The following is a 20,881-nucleotide window of genomic DNA, read 5'->3' as shown; positions in this document are numbered from 1 at the left end:
TTTGTCATTTTGTGTCTTTTTTTTGTCATTTTGTGTCTTCTGTGGGGTTTTTTGGTCATTCTGTCTTCTCATTTTGTATCTTTTTTTAGTCATTTTGTGTCTTTTTTAGTCATTTTGTGTAATTTTGTATTTTTTTTTGGACATTTTGTGTCTTTTTTGAGTCTTTTAGACAGTGCCAATCAAAACCGAGCATTTTTATAATTTTTGCAAAGGCAGAATTTCTGGATGGAGAAATAAAATTAGACCACACAAGTAGACCTAAAAAAATGGACAGTGTGTGTATTACTTAAGGGGATGTGACACCCAACTATTTTACAAAAACACAAAAGCCTTAATCACTCAAGTTGATCACCTGTGAGTCCAACCCAGCACACCTTAGCGACAATCCCCACCACGACAGCCACCGCGTCACATACCAAATGCTAATGAAGGCAAACAGGAGAGGAGAGGGCGGGGATGGGCGCAAAGGGTGAAATCATGTTCCGGTTGTTCCGTGTCAGCGTGAGCATCTTCCTCGCTCTGACAGATCGGCCAATTAACCTTATTTACCGCATCTCCCCTCATCCTCTAACGAGCTCCACTGGGCTTCTTTCTAATAACGAGCCGCTGAGATTGGGGACCGCTGGCGTGTTGGTTCCAATTGCGTTTGTCCTGCAATTATTAAGGTGACAACATGGCACCTCGCTCACTCCTGAGCAGGGATATTCATGCTGCTGTTCATGTTGCTTTTTTTATGATTGCTATGCGTCTTGCGGAGTTGCTCGGACTTCAATTAGTGTAACCATCGTGCAGTATTTATTTGCACAATTGTCAAATGATTCAGGTTCATAGGGAGTGCATTAATGCCAACATAATGGGATTATCTCCCCTACACAAATAAAACTCAATGGGAGCTTTTTACATGATGTTTACAAGCTTGACTAAGCAAGTTGGAAAGCGGTAAGTGCAGCGCCCCGTTCATTGTCCTCTTTAATGTTAAGTTTGGGGGGTAAATCTCGAGGTTTGCCTTTTAAACGTGAGGTGACAGTGCTCACAGCAAGACCTTTTTATTACATTTAATTTAATACATTATATAACTCATTTTCAGACAATAGGAACCAAATTACCAGCAGACACTAAACTGCTGTGCGGTGTTTTTTTACTCCAGTATGTCTCAGAGAAAATAAGTATTAATTGGTAGAATGAGTCTCCATTTCCATTTAAACAGTAGAGCTCGTCTAAGTATGATTTGCACATGTGTAATAGTGTTACACATTATATGTTTGCAAATGTAATTTTATGTATTTAACATGCTACTGTAGCTTGTAGAAGAATAATTATGATGAATGACTCACTTACTTACTTAATTCAATTCTGGGCACTGAACATGTTGATACTCTCTCACAACATTAATGTTGAAATGATCCAAAAGTAACAGCATCCTCATAGAAAGCTGTTCTGGCTACAGGAAATGATAAAAAAAAAAATAATAATAATAATAATAATAATAATAATAAATAAATAAACAGCAACAAAAAAGACCGAAAGAAGATATAAAACCTCAACAACAGCAACTTCAACACCCCCCCCCCCCCCCCCCCACACACACACACAAAAAAAAAAATCCCACAACAAACAACAACAATTATAACTGCAACAACCCCTCTTCCCTAAAGAACGACAACAATAGCAACAACAATGAAAAGTAACAAAAAACCCTAAACAACTACAACAACAGCTACAAAAACCCAAACAAAACAACAACAGTAACAAAAGAAACAGCAGCAATGACAGCAATGACAACAACAACAGCGACAAAAACCCAACAACAGTAACGGAAATACAACAGCAACAACGGCTACAGTAACAAAAAAAAAACAGCAACAACAACAGTAGCAACAAAAACCCAAACAAAACAACAACAGTAACAAAAGAAACAACAGCAACAACAGATACAGCAACCCAAGCAAAACAACAGCAGCTACAAAAACCTAAACAAAATTGCAACAGTAACAAAAGAAACACAGCAACAACAAGAACAGCTACAAAAACCTAAACAAAACAACAACAGTAACAAAAGAAAAAGCAACAACAACAACAGCTACAAAAACCCAATCAAAACAACAACAGTAACAAAAGAAACAGCAACAATAACAACAACAACAGCTACAAAAACCCAAACAAAACAACAACAGTAACAAAAGAAACAGCAACAACATGTATAGCAACAAACAAACAAAGCAACAACAGCAGCAACAACAACAACAAAACAACAGCAGCAACTAGAAAAAAAACAAAATAATTGCATTTGTAGTCCCTGCTGAATGTGAAGTGACCATACATTTGATATGCAAAGAAAAATAAAGAAATCAAACAAGCAAAGCAGACACTGTAGTCATTACGGTCTTCTCAGCCAGTGAGATTATTTATGAATCCACATCCATTCTAACTGTGTTTACCTCCAGGAGACACGGCAGTTAAATAAAAGGACATTTTCATATATATTCATATATTGAGCGGTTCACTGTACACAGAGGTGACGGCAGTAATGTTCCATACAGTAAAGCTATTCTTCCTCTCAGGCACAGTTTGTTCTTGTGTAGTTCAATCACTCTGTGCAGGAGTGGTGTTAGTTAGATGTGCTTTGATTCTGTGGCCAGGTCTTTGAAAACATCTTCTTAAACTTCCCGTCCTTTACTGTTCTTCCAAAACACTCATCCCTAACTTTATCTGTGACAGTATTTTTTGACAAAAAGTTCACCTTAGCGAGCACGGGAAGAAAAAAAACCCCGTCTCTGGTCATTTGTGATTCATCTATTCAAGTAAGCCTGCCTTTGGAGCAGATATACTCTCCGCTTCATGACCTTCACTGGACAAGCATTGGTTTCAGGGCTGTGATTTTAAGGTCCCTACTGTGTTTGGTGTGGATGCCTGTGGAGACACTAATACAACCCATAGTGCAGAGCTTAATACGGTACCCTGAGCAGGTGCTAAGAATCCTCTTCTATTCAACCTTCAGCCATCTAGAGGCACTTCAGCAATCTTCAAGTTGCCTTTTTTATGAAGCACAGGTATTCGTTGTAAAACTACACGCATAAACACTAGGATCACTTACCTTAAAGAAGAGCACTACTGCATTGAGTGTGAGTGCATTATTTGTCTTCATACCTTTAGTCCCGTTTATTGCCCTAAATGCCTCTCGGGCCTTTTTACTCATGTATAAACAGTCGTTTACAAAGTCAATATGGCCAGTTAATGTCCATTCACAATAGCCAATACATGGCAGTGATCCATACCGAGTGATGTACTTAAGGATCTTTGTAATGTCTCATGTCAAGTTTATGTTTTTATGTCTCGGTAAGTGCTGTCACAGCAACAAGCCAGCTCCGCTGCTGCAGCAGAGCTGTCACAATATGTGAGTTTAAAAAAAGTCTCGTGTTCACCCCGTGTCCTTTGAGCTGCATTATCTTTTAGCTGCTATGTGTTCTAAGTAGGTAAAAGCTTATAAAGATATATATAAGTGTGTAGTCAGTCACATAAAAACACATCTCGTTATGTTGGTCTGTCTGTCTGTCTGTGTGTATGTCCCCACAAAACATTTAACTCTATGGAGTCTTGGGCTATTGTCTTTTTTGGTCATTTGTGTCTTTTTTGGTCATTTTGTGTTTTCTGTGGGGGTTTTTGGTCATTCTGTCTTCTCATTTTGTGTCTTTTTTTTTTGTCATTTTGTGTCAATTTTTGGCATTTTGTGTCTTTTTGTGTCTTTTTTGGTAATTTTGTGTCTTTTTTTGGTCATTTTGTGTCTTTTTTGGTAATTTTGTCTCTTTTTTTTTGTCATTTTGCGTCTTTTTTAGTCCTTTAGTCCAACATAAAATGTGATTATGAATCTTTTTTTTTACTTTCAAAATACTATCATGCTCAATAAAGAATTTTAAATGTTGCAAATGTGAACAAATGTTGCAAATATAACATATAAGAGGGTTACATCCAGTTCTATCATTTTATACTAAATATATTAGAGCTTGTCTCCAGTTTTACTTGGTATATTATCATCAAACTGAAACTGGCCTCATGGACTCCAGAGGGTTAAAGCAAAACTGGCCATGCCATTATTTTGGAATTATTTTCGTTATTTAAGTGCTTTCTAAGCAAGAATGCCAAAAATGTAGTGGTTCAAAAAAAAGGTAACAAAAAAAAATATCTACAAATATTCAGTTCAAATATTTAGTTATTAGTATTTTTTAACTTCTGTGATTGGAAACTGTTTGTATTTTTTTTCCTCTTCAAAACAAGGATTCAAAACGTCCACTTTGGGAAATCTTACTTTACATTTTTAACTATTTACAGACATCGTATAGACCGAGAATGACTTGATTTATATTTCATAAAACATAATACATTTTTTAATTAATGACTATTTTTATTTAGATGAATCCACAATTGCTGCTTTAATTTAAAACACACGTTTTACTCATTAGTAGTTCAGCTTGGGTCATGCTTCAACTCTGTAATGTTAATTGCCTCTTCTCATAATGTAATTAAAATTCATAAAATCACATGCAACTGCATTATCACAAGATGATGCTTTGTTCTTAATTATATGATTTTCTTGGTTTTGTTAAATGTTTGTTACAAATATATTTCTAATATTAAAAAAAAGTCTAATTGAGATACTTTTTTAGATTAAAAAACACTCATACTTAAACATTATTTTTAATACTTATACTTGAACTACTAGTATTCTGTATACTTATACAGAATACTTGCATAACAACAGTGATATAACACACCGCAGTTGGTCTGAAAGAAGGTTTCTTCAAAAATAATAAGAAGCATAATAGAAGCACTTAACATAAAAGAACAACAGCAGCTCAGGTCGTACCAGGAGCCTATGGGAAATTGCACGTCACTTTCAGCTTTAATAACTATGTATTTGCAGACCGTGACAGAAAGTGCACTATAATTGTGGTAGCGAACCATCTTTAAAAAACAACAACAACAAACCGTAGCGGTTCCCAGGCAGTGCAGACATCAGAGAAAATGTAGCATGTCATCTTCTCTAATGCAGCAGGAGCCATCTGATAATCAAGCTGGCAAGCTGCACTCACTTTTATTTGAACTGTAAAAGTTGATGAATCAGACTTGGCTGCACACTTACGACCCCCCCAGCCTCCTCTCCTTTGTCTGTTGCTTGGCCAAGATTTGTGTGCCTCATCCATCTTGTTAGGGCACAGTGCCCTCCAATACGCTGCCTTTCAAAATGTGCATGGCAAGATCAATTTTGAATCAAAAAGGATGGAAGTTACATTGGCTTTTCATAGTGGCTTCGCATCAGCTGCATGAGAAAATAAGCGTTGTTCATAAGCATTTCATATCATCACACTGTTAAAATAATAGCCATTTTTTGTCTTTTTTTGCCTAGATCATCTCCTCATGACGCCGGCCACCTATAGTAAAATCGTCTTTAGTTGATCAGATCATGTGATTTTACCCCTTTATTTATAGCGGATTTATTATGCCCAAGTCAAAATAAAATGTGACTTTTTTTTTAATTTGAATTTTTTGAACATGCCTTTGTGACTTAAGCAAGATATGGTGACACTTTATTTTGAAGGTGTCTACTGACTAAAAAAAGACACAAAATGACCAAAAAAAGACACACAATGACTATAAAAAGACACAAAAAGACTATAAGAGACACAAAATGACAAAAAAGACACAACATGACAAAAAAGGACACAAACTGACCAAAAAAAGACACAAAATAACTAAAAAAAGACACAAAATGACCAAAAAAAGACACTAAATGACAAAAAAAAGACACAAAATGACCAAATAAAAGACAGAAAAGGACACAAAATGACTATAAAAAGACACAAAAAGACTATAAGAGACACAAAAAGACTCAAAATGACAAAAAATACACAAAATGACAAAAAAAGACTCAAACTGACCAAAAAAAGACAGAAAAGACACAAAATGACAAAAAAAAAAAACACAAAATGACTAAAAAAAAAAAGACACACAATGACCAAAATAAGTCATTTTTTTGTCAAAATTGTTTTTGTTTTTTTCCTAAATCATCTCCTCATTGCCACCTATGGTAAAATCCCCTACATCCTCAGTTGATCAGATCATGTGATTTTACCCCTTTAAGATAATGGCCTATGTCAAGTGTGTGACTTAAGCGGATTTATTATGCCTAAGTCAAAATAAAATGTGACTTAGGCAATTTTTTGAACATGCCTTTGTGACTTAAGCAAGATATGGTAACACTTTATTTTGAAGGTGTCTACATAAGAGTGACACGAGCGTGTCATAAACATGACATGGGATGTGTCATGAACATTAATGACACTTTGAAGTAACATTAATGCTCATGATACTTGTCATGTCATGTTTCTGACAGGCTTGTGTGACTCAAAAAATGCTCATTTTGACAAACGCTCATATGTGTCGTTATGGCTGGTATTGATAACGGTTGTCGATCCTGTTGAATCGATTATATTCACGACCTGCCACTTATTTCCAGTTTACCTACACTTCATTGAAGGATGAGCCATGGTGAAGTGTCCTCAGAGGAATTTCCTGCACACTTTGAGGAGCAGTGAATTAATTAAGAAATGTTAAGTGTGCTGAATCACTTGGCAATGTCTCAAAATGTGTGCCCTTTTCCATCCAAATTCAATAAATTTGCTTTAGAACATTGACAGAACTGTAAAGCGTTGGGAATTCCTCCAGACTCTGGTGCTGAGAGACTACAGCGTCCCTGGAAGGTATAAGAGCAATCATGAAACCTTCCTCACCCATAATACCAATGTTTATTTAAAACTGTGACTCACAGTCCCACTGAGCTGGGCTTTATGGCTGAAACTGCATTACAGTTCCAAAAATGGATCAGATGGTAATGTATGGTATAATAACCAGCCTTTTCATAACATTATAATCAGCCTCTGGATAAATAACTACAGATGACTAATATATTTGAGGCATTCAGTTGTCTTTTTTTTCCTCCTTGCTCACATTTTTAGAAAATATCAAATCTGCATGTTTTGTTTCATTAATGTAAAGCAGAAGGTGCCTCTATTAACCCATTTAAAGCATTACATTTCTACCATTAAAGCCGGGAAAGCGGATACATTGTTTTGTAGTATTTGTAGTTTTTTTCACCTATTTTCGATCTTTTGGCTAATGAAATGCATCAGAATACATGTGGGAGTGTCGCAATGCAACATGGGACTTTCCACAACTTTTAAATCATCACCAAAAAAAGACACAAAATGTCCAAAAAAAGACACAAAATGACTGAAAAAAGACACAAAATGACGAAAAAAGACACAAAATGACTGAAAAAAGGCACAATATGACCATAAAAGACAGAAAAAGACACAAAATGACCAAAAAAGACACAAAATGACTCAAAAAAGACACAAAATGACTAAAAAAGACACAAAATGACCAAAAAAGACACAAAATGACAAAAAAAAGACACAAAATGACCAAAAAAAAGACACAAAATGACCAAAAAAAAAAAGACACAATATGACCAAAAAAAAGACACAAAATGACCAAAAAAGACAGAAAAAGACACAAAATGACTAAAAAAAAAGACACAAAATGACCAAAAAAGACACAAAATCATGGCTAAAATTTCTAGCTGCTACAGAGGCTGAAAAAACGATTATTTAGTAGAAAGTGTTGACACTTTTTTTGAATTTCCAGAAAAACTTTGGGCCTAAATGTGGTAAAACCTTGACAGGGAGCTACAGTGCAGCAGCTCAGTGTGTCTCCACTTCATCATGCCAGTGTCAGTGTCCTTGTACTAAATAAATTAGTGGGCATCCCTCCCATACTGTGCTGCCTTCCTTTCATTTTCTTCATTTGTAAAAGAGAATAGCACAATGAGAAAGCAACAGGTGTCACAAAAGGCTTATGCAGCAATGTTTTTAAGCTGAAAACGCCACTTCACCAGGCAGAATTACTATTACAGCACTTTGCATCATGATATGACGCTTCATCATTACACATTTTTGTTAGATCTCGAGTCTAATTAGCCATCTTACTCATCCCTTTCGTGGAAACAAAGTGTTGTTTGTGTCAATTACAGGCTACCATAGCTGGAGGGGACAGGATGGGAGGGGGCTGTTCCACTGCTGTGTGTCGGAGGAGACGCGTTTTGCTGATGCTATTGGAATCTCTAATATTTACAACATAAATTGTGGATAACTTGACCTGTTGAACTCTGATACTAACTTCAAAGTTCCTCTTAAGTAGCTTCAAAGCTTCATTTTGTGTTATAGTGAGGGTGTTTCTGTTTATCTATTTATATAAATCAAAATGCATGTTTTTATTTGATGTATCATCATCATGAATTTAGAAGTATTTTGTGTCTTTTTCTCATAATTCCCTTTGGCTTGTTCTGTAAGGAACACACTGTAAAAAATAAAAGTAAAAAAATGGTCAAAAATGTTGACTGCTATTTGACAGTATCTTTTAAAAAAAAAATTACAAATGATATACAGTAAATATCAGTATTGAAAAATAAAAAAAAATTATATAAATATTTTTATGTAAAATAACAAAAATTTTCATTTTAATTTGATAGTAAATGTTTGGCATCTTTTCATGCCAGACTGTTCGCAGTATCTTTAGAATTTCTTTTTTATTTAATTTAACATTGAATCTAAAGTTTTACTATAAAAAATTTAATTTTCTTTAATTTTCCATTCCAAATTTAATTTTCGAGACCAATGAGCAATTTTAATAATATTGTAAATTTAATACATATATATATATATATATATGTGTGTATATATGTATATATATATGTGTGTATATATGTATATATATATGTGTGTATATATGTATATATATATATATATGTATATATATGTGTGTATATATGTATATATATGTATATATATATATATATATATGTGTGTGTATATATGTGTATATATGTATATATATGTATATATGAGTGTGTGTATATATTAAAATTAAACCTATAGATAATATATTAAAATTCCCATTATATTAATTTACTTCCATAAAATGTCATATTTGCAATACAAGTAACATACTCTTTTATGGCATTTGCACTTACTGTAGAAATAAACAAGAAAAACCCTGTAAAATACCTTAAATTTCTAAGAAAACAACAACAAAAAAACAGTGCAGGTAATTATTTCCCACAGCTGGAGATATGGATTCAAACACAAGATGCACAGATTTAAAGCTGCTAATGGCAATATTCTCCATGTGTACATACTGCATGAGTCACCATGGTACACATGGAGCCTGATCAGAGAGAAAGAAAAGGACTGCATCAATAACCTTCACTGGACAATGAATCATAAACATGCGATAGTTTCTGAGGCCGTCTGCCTGGCTTATGGCGCCTCACAGCCAGCCTGCTGTGCTCCGCCGTCTCTTTCTTTGTTCTAATTTCTATTTCTATCCTCTGGACATGATCCTCATTGTCAGTTGTCGGCCTCAGCGATTGAATAGCCTCGTCAAGCCTCCCCAGAGTCTCCTGCTCCAGCGCTCTTGGCAGGAGGGGGACAGTTGACTTGCCTATCTCTGCCTTTCTCTTGGAAACACTGGCAGCCTTTTTTGGTGTTAGGTTGATTGATTTGGAAGTAGATGGTTTGATTTGTCGGAGCGGCGGTCAAGTCATCGTTAAGACGGTGTCATCCCGGCTGTTTCACCTCATGTGATGTGTAATTCCTACAGATTTGGACGGCCCAGAGGCGTGTTTCAAGTGTAATGTAGCGTATTGTCTTTATGTCCTTTTGTTTTGTTGATTGGCACTAAATAACTGTTGTTGTTTTACCATCCTCCCAATAAATGCCAGTCTGGTTCAGAGCTTGTTACTGTCTAATATCTGTAACAAAGCTGAAATATAAAAAGACAATTATCTGCTTTCCATGAAATTAGTCATTCATATTGAGATAAAAGTCTTTCTAGGACAGTCTCACTGTGAGTATCATCACCTCAGGCGTGCATGCTTTATTTAAAGTCATTTTTAGTCATTTTGTGTCTATTTTTAGTCATTTTGTGTCTTTTTTTGGTCATTTTGTATCTTTTTTTGGTCATTTTTAGTCATTTTGTGTCTTTTTTTAGTCATTTTTGGTCATTTTGTGTCTTTTTTGTAGGCATTTTTAGTCATTTTGTGTCTTTTTTTTTAGTCATTTTGTGTCTTTTTTTAGTCATTTTGTGTCTTTTTTTGGTCATTTTGTGTCTTTTTTTAGTCATTTTGTGTCTTTTTTTGGTCATTTTGTGTCTTTTTTTAGTCATTTTGTGTCTTTTTTTGGTCATTTTGTGTCTTTTTTTTTCGTAATTTTTAGTCATTTTGTGTCTTTTTTTAGTCATTTTTAGTCATTTTGTGTCTTTTTTTGTCATTTTGTGTCTTTTTTTTGTCATTTTTAGTCATTTTGTGGCTTTTTTTTAGTCATTTTGTGGCTTTTTTTAGTCTTTCAGTCCAACAAAAAATTGTTTTTTTTGTTGGTTTTTTTACTTTCAAAACACCATCATGCTCAGAAAATAATTTTAAATGTTGCAAATGTGAACAAAGGTTGCAAATATAACATATAAGAGGGTTACATCCAGTTCTATCATTTTATACTAAATATATTTGACTTTGTCTCCAGTTTTACTTGGTATATCATCATCAAACTGAAACTGGCCTCAAGGAGTTTATAGCCAGAACTTTAGAGGTAAATTTACAGTAGGGCTCCACGCTGCTTTGTTTTCTAGTCTGGATGTGATGAAGAAGTCATGATTTGGAGCTTTTGTTACTAAATAACTGTTGTTGTTTTATCGTCCTCCCAATAAATGCCAGTCTGGTTCAGAGCTTGTTACTGTCTAATATCTGTAACAAAGCTGAAATATAAAAAGACAATTATCTGCTTTCCATGAAATTAGTCATTCATATTGAGATAAAAGTCTTTCTAGGACAGTCTCACTGCGAGTATCATCACCTCAGGCGTGCGCGCTTTGCCTCCGTGTTTTTATCTTTTTAAAAGAGATTCTACAATTTGCTTTCATTTCCTCACCGAATATTCCTGCAGCATACTTTACAAGGGAGATTTCTTACACGGCTGTCAAGAGCCACTGACTTTTACCCCTTTTTTCATCACTCACCACTGACACAATACTAGCACTTTATGTGTGTGTGTGCAGGGAGATATTGAGCAAAAAGAGGACACCAGGCAGCCGGTGCTGTGGTCAGATGTTTATATGTGCTAGTGGCATATCTCTTGTGTAGCTCAGCACTCTTAAGGAACATAAACCCTTCTCTGCCTGTCACACTTGTCTCCTTGTGTAAGTGCAGAGGTAGACAGATTGTGCCTGGCCTTGCGTGCACATGGCCTTTTGTTTTGAGTCCCCTCGGACCTCCCTCTCGTGACAGGCCCTGTGTTCAGGTGGAAACCCTGCCGAGCGCCCTGCCGGCAGGTTAAGTGCTCTTGCACATCACCATGGGGACTGGAGACAGACAGGCAGAGAAAGGGTTTCTCTATTCTCTTCCTTTAATGGTTCTTCGTGCATGAAGCAGACCTTTGTGAATTGCTAATATCAGATTTGATATAATATCGTATGCTGATTGAAGTGTGTGCTATATTCCCACAGGTTCTGGTGGAATATATTTATGTTTCCAGTTGTTTCAGTTTGTTTCCATTGCCTGATTGCCTCTTCTGCACTGCAAAAAACAAGGTTAACTCTATGGAGTCTTTTTGGGCTATTTTGTCCATTTTTGAATCCCTTTCACCCTGCCTGTATACACCACTTAAAATATGTTTAAATGCCATGTTGGTATATCTTTTTTTAGCACAACCTCTCCTATATGACCTAATAATTATTATTTTTTAATTTTTTTTATTCTGACTAACTGGATCAACATTTGGAACCAAAAAGAAACAAAGACAAACCACTTTTTTCTAGTGGGACTCTATTTTATTTGTGTCTTGTGTGTTTAGCCTAACAGTTTTGGTCTTTTTGTGTCTTTTTTTAGTCATTTTGTGTCTTTTTTGGTCATTTTGTGTGTGTTTTTTTTTGTCATCTTGTGTCTTTTTTGTGTAATTTTGTGTCTTTTTTTAGTAATTTTGTGTCTTTTTTGGGTCATTTTGTGTCTTTTTTTAGTAATTTTGGGTCTTTTTTTTTTTCATTTTTAGTAATTTTGTGTCTCTTATTTGTCATTTTGTGTCTTTTTTAGTCCTTTGGTCCAACATAAAATGTTGAATCTTTTTTTTAACTTCCAAAACACTGTCATGCTCAATAAAGAATTTTAAATGTTGCAAATGTGAACAAAGGTTGCAAATCTAACATATAAGAGGGTTCCATCCAGTTCTATCATTTTATACTAAATATATTTGAGCTTGTCTCCAGTTTTACTTGGTATATCATCATCAAACTGAAACTGGCCTCATGGAGTTTACAGCCAGAACTTTAGAGGTAAATGTACAGTAGGGCTCCACACTGCTTTGTTTTCTAGTCTGGATGTGATGAAGAAGTCAGGATTCGGCGCTTTTGGAGACTCCAGAGGGTTAAAACACTAAATCTGAGGGAAATGATCCTGCTGCATGGACAGATAATTTCACTTGACAAGATTTCTTATATTAAGATTGTTAAATCTACAGGGTTCGTACGGGTGCTTGAAATCCTTGAAAATGCTTGAATTTAAATGTTGTATTTTCAAGGTTTAAAAAGTGCTTGGATTTTGGATATAGTGCTTGTAAATGCTTGAAATTCTTACTGTATTTCTCTTGCAATCTGACTATATCCATCTATAGACTATAGATAATCACATGTTCAATGTAAAAATAATGAGTAGCCTATCTGAAATGAAGACCGTTCCTCCTAAAAGTGTAATACCATCACTGTTGGTATGGTTAAGTTAAATCTCCCCCTTTTAGTATGTAAGTACTCATCTAAAACATGCAGTTTACAACAGGTGGAAGATACTGGAAAAACTTGAAAATTTACCTTGAAAGTCCTTGAAAAATGCTTGAATTTGACCACTGCTAAAGTGTACGAACCCTGAATCTAGAAATAAGCATGATGAACGCTTAAAATAAGAAATTAATTCTTAAAACAAGATAAATTACATAACACTTCTAAATCTTTTTTTATCTTGGTAAGAAACAAATAATTTGCAGTGCATTCTGCTCGGGCCAGTTAATAGCTGCTTGCAGCTTTAATTTATCTTGTTTTATCTTTTGTCAATTCCTTATTTAAAGCGTGCAAAATGCTTATTTCTAGATTTAATAATCTTAATTTCAGAAGTGAAATTATCTGTCCATGCAGCAAGATAATTTCCCTCTGATTTAGTGTTTTTATCTTGTTTTTAGACACCTTTTTTTTGCAGTTTGCAATGTTTTATTTCAGTGAATGGGTGATTTTAGTGTCAAGTGCCCACTCTTGAGAACTATGGGAAATATTTATTATAGTGTGGTATTTGCTCACTCTGGCGTGTATAAAGAGGAGACCTGATGAACTGTTACCACCCTGACAACACTTAAGAAAGACCGGAGAGACCGGAGATGTTCCATTGTAGGAAACTTTAACATTTCCAGCATGTAGGGATGTCTCAATTCTCCACAACTTGAATAGACTTTCGATTTTTTTAGGTCACAATATGATTCTTTTTTCAATTTAAACCTCTCTTTTCAAGGCTTTGGAATTGTTCGACTCGAGTCTTTCTTCGTAGAGATCAACAGATCGTTGGTTTCAGCCTTGACCAATCTGATTCAAATTGTCAAGTATATTTTTCTGAAACGTATTACAATAAGGTTATATGGTCAAATTTCTGATTTGCCAAACCCGATTTAGTCTTGGATAGTTGTAATTAAAGGCTAAATGTTATATTATATTAATTGTGACAAACCTGAAGTCTGAAGTTGTCAGAATGAACAGGGTTTTTTTTGTTAGTTTAACCCATTTAGGCCTAAAACGCCTGTAAAAAATGCCTGTAAAACCTCTTGGCGATTTTAAAGTAACCCCCTAAAACCTGAAGTTTTTCTGGAAATTCAACAGAAGTATCAACGCCTACTAAATAATTGATTTTCAGCCTCTGTAGCAGATAGAAATGAAAATCAAAAGCATTTGAGAGCTTATAGCTGTTATATCTGAGCTCCCTTCGCTATAGTCGTCTTCCGCCATGATTTCAGTTCTGGAAAAGTCCCATGTTGCATTGCGACACTCCCACATGTATTCTGATGCATTTCATTGGCCAAGAGACCGAAAGTAGGTGGAAAAAACTACAAATACTACAAAACGCCCGGCCTGCGGCTCTTCTGTGTGGAGTTTGCATGTTCTCCCCGTGTCAGCGTGGGTTCTCACCGGGTTCTCCGGCTTCCTCCCACAGTCCAAAAACATGCACTTAGGTTTAATTGGTGACTCTAAATCAGAGATGGGCAACTTAAATGCTGGACTCCTGATGTTATACAGTATTTATGTTGACTTAAATTATCGGTTGTAATAAAACTACTTGTGACATGTCATTGCTTTCACTTTGAGACAAATAGATCGGTATATATATCGTATATCGATATTCAGACTAAATATATCGGAATACGACTTTTGGCCCATATCGCCCAGCGCTAATGCAAATGTTTTTCAAATTTGGATTTTACTCTTACAAAAGGAATAGCATTGTGTATTAGGGGTGTGCCATATCGTATATAACGGTATTTTTTTTTTTCATGGTTAAAGAAATGCATATCATGATATTGGCAATGTTCCTACTTCTTGATGTAGTGGTTAAAGTTGTTTTAATCACAAAAAGCTACTTACTCCCTCTCGCTAAACACATGCAGGTTTCAAAGTAAGAGCACGGTGTGTTAAGAGAATCCACCACAGAACTTACAAGAAGACTGTCAAAATAAGATGCCTTAAATAAAACATACAAGAACCTTTATTCTCCTTTACGAAATGTCATTAAAATATGCCCCCGGAACCCCTAAATGGTTATTTTTCATTATTTGCTCATACTCAAGAGTCAAGATTTTTTTTGTATTTGGCAACTGTTGAGATTTGCACTTCAAACTACGTGTTAGAATTTTATTTATTTATACAGACTAAAAAAAAACATATTTTCTATATCTTTTTAAGTATTTCCTAATATGGTCAAGAATATCGTTATTGCAAAAATAGCCTGCAATATCGTGATAATCTTTTAGGGCCATATCGCCCACCCCTATTGTGTATTTAATTGTGTATTATATCTACGTGTAAGGTTGACACTTAGGCAGGGTTTGTTAAACTTGGAGCTGCAGTGTGAACTGTAAATGATATATCCACTTTGGTCTTCTTCTTCTTCGTCTATTGTTTGCCTCCGTGTTCTGTTCTTCTGCTCGAGGCGTTTGCTGAACAAGCAGCTTTCCTTCTGCCAATTTTCTTGACTGTTTAAAGTGTAAACGTGTCAACACGAATGTTTTCACGAGATAATTCCCACAGAGCAAAGATTTAATTAAGTGCGCTTGATTTGTTTTCTGGATCTTCTGTTCATCAGCATGGTACAATCGGAGAACTAAACCGCCGCGTTTGAACCGTTCACTGCAATCAACTTCAACAGGCGTCGTCTCTATTGTTTGTTGCTCTGCTCGCTCTGGATGTCATAAGTGTTTAATGAGGATTTTGCCCATAAGAATAGCACAACTTTAAAAACTGGTAAAGTTGCTGAGTGTGCCTCTTGTATCTTGTTATAAAGAGAGGTAAGAGGCCTGGAAAGTGTCTGTAACTGCAAAGTCAAAGGTAGGCTGTCTGAAAGTGACCTTTTCTTCCAGGACGTTCTTTATTCATTATTCCATCATAGTTTTACTACGTTTGCAGTTCTTCCCACACTATCATTTGGAGTTCCTATACTATTATGGATATTCAGCTGCGAACACCTTGAAGCAGACTGGTCTCCCCTCAAAAACAACATTACAGTTTTGTACAGGCAGCAAAATACCACTCATATTTATGCTTTAGACTGTCCTCCGCCAACATCTTGCTAGCGTAGTAGAAATTATTGATGACGATTAGGGCTGGGCAATATGGACCAAAAGTCATATACTGATAGATTTATGCTGAATTTCGTTATATGATGTATACCCCGAAATTTTAATTGCAAAGTGAGAGCAAATGTTCAGTCAAAGTCAAAGCCAAAGTAGTTTTATTGAAACTGTTTATTTAAATGAGCATAAATACTGGAGTACCTTTTTTAAAAAAAAATCAAAGCTCCATAAGTGCGTAAGTGTACATTTAAATTAAAAAAATAAATAAAAACAGCCTATGAAATAAAATAGGCCTATCTTTTTCTGAAAAAAATATATTTATATGAGAAAAGAATGACGAACATTACAAAATAACTAAAAATGACAAACCCTAGTAAGGGCAGCATTTATATGTAAAGAAAAAAAAATGAAATTGAACGATATATGCGATATGGTCAAATTCCATATCACATTACAAAAGTATTGATTTTTTAATATCAATATATCGCCCAGCCCTAATGACGATGTTGATGATGAGTTTAAATGGCGGAATTTACACTTGTGATGGGTGGGTGAGTCGAACAAACAGCAGAGTTTCACCCATGAGAATGGGGTACGTGTCCCATGTGAAAAACAAATTAAACAATGTGATTTAAACATGGCAGACTATATGGCTCACATTCTGTAAATGTAAAATTAGTGGCAACAAATGTTTAAAAAAAAACGTAGGTGCTGATTGGTCGAAGAGGCGCTCTGTGATTGCTCTGCCTCAACTACCTGGATGTTTGTTGCAGAAAATTGAATTTGAATTTTGAGAACTGAATGTTCAGTTCCAAACTAATAAATTCAATTTAATTACAATTCAGAAAATTGAACTAAAAAAAATTGAAAATTGAGAATTAAATTGAACAATACAAATTAAAATTATGTGATTCAAATTAAGTTTTTTAATGCAATTATTCAAGTTAAGCAATTCAAATTAAAATATAAATGATTCAAATTCAGTTTCTGGTGACACATATTTCCACCCATAAGACCAGTCTCTAACTAATTAACTTCCCTCATTTACCTACATTTATTTACTGTTTAAACTGTCTTTTATAACGCCCAACTACAAAGTTCTTTGCCCTAAACTTTGGTCAGTGGTTTTTTAGCATAAATTCACAGAAACTGCAGAACAACCCCAAACTGTATGTGTATGTATAATGACGAGTGTGCTATTTTGAGAACACTCCGCTCTATACCGCGAGCCGCGCAAACCGCGAAACATCCTATTCTGTTGTTTAGCTTGTAGATCTTGTTGCTTGAAGACAAACACGTCTTTTGTTCCGTACCTTACACACAAATCAAGCTCCCTACATCTCCAGCCAAACCGTTAAACAAGCGTCATTAATTATTAAGAATGCCATTTTCATTTTTCAACAAACACGATCTGATAATGTCTGACTGATGGCTAAATAGTGATTGCTTTGTCAGTGCAAAAGATAAGGGCAATGTGATATACCACAGGGGGCCATGCTAGGAAATTCCCTCAGCCAAGAATAGAAAATAATTCCTATAAATTGCTTTGGAAATGGAGGTTTTATCACACAGGGCAGTGACTGTCATACTTACGAAAGTAAACAACAGGTTTTATGACTGCAGTGAAAACACACAGCCATCAAAACCCCCCCACCTCTCGACCTCAGCGCCCGCACACTCCCTGGATCCTCCTCATTATCGACCTCCCCCTCTCCCCATTCAACTCGGCAATACACGCGACTTGAGGGATCTGGGGCAATTTTCATTTACCTGAAACTCAAACATGTACTTTTTTTTCTTCTGAATGGATGTTGGTATGATTGCATCCCCACTGACCTTATTATAAAGGGTGAGAGGCATAGCAGGCGAGAGAGATAGAAGGGGGCTATAGAGAAGAAATGGGTCGGCTTCACTCCTCTCTGCAGGTTCTCCGTCAGGCAGACACAAGAGCAGTGATGTGACTAATGCTGTAAATGTGCTGGCGTGCTTACAATATGGGCCGCTCGAGCGAGCCGAGCCAATCGGTGCTTTGCTGCCTGTCTCCTCTCCTACACGTCTCAAGATTCGAGAGAAGCAATTTAAACTTTTGTCTCACTTGGTTTTTCATCTTCACTTAGGTGTGATAGAAATAGTATGACGCCGCGATAAAAGTACATGTTATTTGCTTTGGGGAGTCGAACAACGATAAAGCAAAGATATACAATGTTGGGTCTGGACTTTTTAACATACAAAAGCATTTAGTCATCGTATTATTTTGTTTTTTTTTGTTTTTGTAGAAGTCTCTCCGAGCTGCTGGAAATGAAACCAGCAGTTGCAGCTTTGGGGCATGGACAATAATTCTTTTTTTTTTTTTTTTTTTTTTTTTTTAAACATGTGTTTATTAGATTTTTGTTTGCAGATTACAGCTAGTCAAACAAGACATTATTACATGCAACAAAGCAAACTTTTTCTCCCTATTCTCCCTCCCATCCCCTCACCAAATAAGTATAAGAAAAACACGGTAAACCTATAAAAAAAAGATGTAAATGAAGCAAAAATTTAAAAAATAAAAAAAGAATAAAAAAATACATACATACATAAAAATAAAGAAAAAACAACAACAAAACATATGTATATATATATACACATTTAAATTTAGTTATATAGACAAATACTGAAAATAGTTATAACACTGACAGATTTCAAGGGTGTCTCTCAAAGCATCATCACAAAATAAACATTCTACTCCCTCAGAGCCTCCTGCTGAAACAAGTTACCAACATTAGCATCATTTCTTATAAAACTCATAAAAGGTCTCCAGATGTTATCAAAAACATGTTGTTTCCGTCTAATAATGTATGTTCAATAATTATTATTTTTTTTTTTATTTTACTTAATTATTTTTATGTTTCATAAGAATATTACTGTTGTTGTGTAATGTTTTGTGTGGACTTTTTACCAAAAGCATTTAGTCATCATATTTTTTATTTGTTTTTTGTTATTGTAGAAGTCTCTCTGAGCTGCTGGAAATAAAACCAGCAGTTGCAGCTTTGGGGCATGGACCAGACCCAGTGGACGAGCTAACACCCTTCAAATGCTCCTCTCAGTGGCGTAATGACAACTTTAAACGCATGCCTCCAGTTGGGCTCGTCCCTGCTGTCAAATTAATTTACGTCAACCTGTCCAAGCGTGGCGAAACTCACCGATCTGGAAAATGTTTGTGCCATTGTCTCGCAGACCGGATTTTTCTATTTAAGGTAGAACAATAAAATAAATTAAAAAAAAAAAAATATATATATATATATATATATATATATATATAATATTTTGCAATTCAGAGGCCAAAGCAATAACCATCTAAATATATCAAAAGGTGTTGTTATAGTATAGAAAAATGAAAATATGTCTCTTTGATTGTATTGTTTACTGCAACTGTGAATCAATAAAAAAAAAAATTAATAAAAAAAAAAGGGTGTTTTTTTTCTCAAACTGAGAAACCCATCATTACTGTCAGATCATACATTCATTGGAATTATTTTTTATTTTTTTATTTCACGTAATTATTTTTATGTTTCTTAAGAATATTCATAAAAAAAATACAGGTTGAAAGCTTAAAAAAAAAAAGCTAAATATTCAATGATACCAGATAAAAGAATCAGCTTGCAGATTAAAATGTATATATATGTATATATATATATATATATATATATATATATATATACACAAAACACACATACGTTTACATATAAATGGGTAAACAGGCATTAATCAGTTTTTATAAAAAAAATATGGCCAGCACATAACCATTTAAATATGTCAAAAGATATTGTTATTAAATTTTTTTAAAGCAAATTGAGAAACCATCATTACTGTCCGATACATACACTTTTTGGATTTTTTTTTTTTTTTTACTCAATTATTATGTTTCTTAAGAATATTAATAAAAAGTACAGGTTGAAAACTAAAATAAAAAGTTCAATATTCACTGATAGCAGATCAACGAATCAGAAGCTAGTCGTTTAAACAAAAAAAAAATCAAATAAACAGGTAAACAGGCATTAATCCGTTTTTATTAAAAATGATGATGATGTTTGCAATTCAAAAGGTGTTGTTATTAATTTTTCTTAAAGCAAACTGAGAAACCCATCATTACTGTCAGGTACTTAAATTAATTTGACATATTTTTCTAAATTTATTTAATTATTATTATTATGTTTCTTAAGAATATTCATAGAAAATAAGGTTGAAAACTTTAAAAAACAACACCTAAATATTCACTGATACCATATAAAATAATCAGAAGCTCGCAGTTTGAAAAAAATATATATAAACAGGTAAACAGGCATTAATCAGTTTTTATTAAAAAATATTATGTTTAAAATTCAAAAGGTGTTATTAATTTTTCTTAAATCAAACTGAGAAACCCATCATTACTGTCAGGTACTTAAATTTATTGGACATATTTTTTTAAAATGTATTTATTATTATGTTTCTTAAGAATATTCATAAAAAATACAGGTTGAATACTTAAAAAAATGCTAAATATTCACTGATACCATATAAAATAATCAGAAGATAGCATTTTTTTTAAAAATAAATAAAATAAAATAAACAAGTAACAATCAGTTTTTATAGAAAATGGTCCATAGCATGTGCTTCACTCTACAATTGTTTTTCACCCTCTAGTTCACAGTTCACCTTCTTTCTGACAGACATGGCTGTGGCATGTTGACTTGCATTAACCATATTAGTCGTGTGCATTTAACTCCGTGCAGCCTTTTAAAGGGCGAGACGTAGCATCTGTCTGTGTCCACCAGCATTCATTATTTAGTCTTCCTTGAGAGCACAAAAGTGTTTTTGGTGACAGGGGGCAATATCAAAATGGGTTCTTTAAGTGCATCTAGCCCTGGTTCTCCCTTTGCACA

Source organism: Centropristis striata, chromosome 23 (genome assembly GCF_030273125.1).
Source record: "Centropristis striata isolate RG_2023a ecotype Rhode Island chromosome 23, C.striata_1.0, whole genome shotgun sequence".
Classification (NCBI taxonomy): domain Eukaryota; kingdom Metazoa; phylum Chordata; class Actinopteri; order Perciformes; family Serranidae; genus Centropristis; species Centropristis striata.
The sequence above is the reverse complement of the archived record's forward strand: the minus strand, read 5'-3'. Positions refer to the sequence as shown.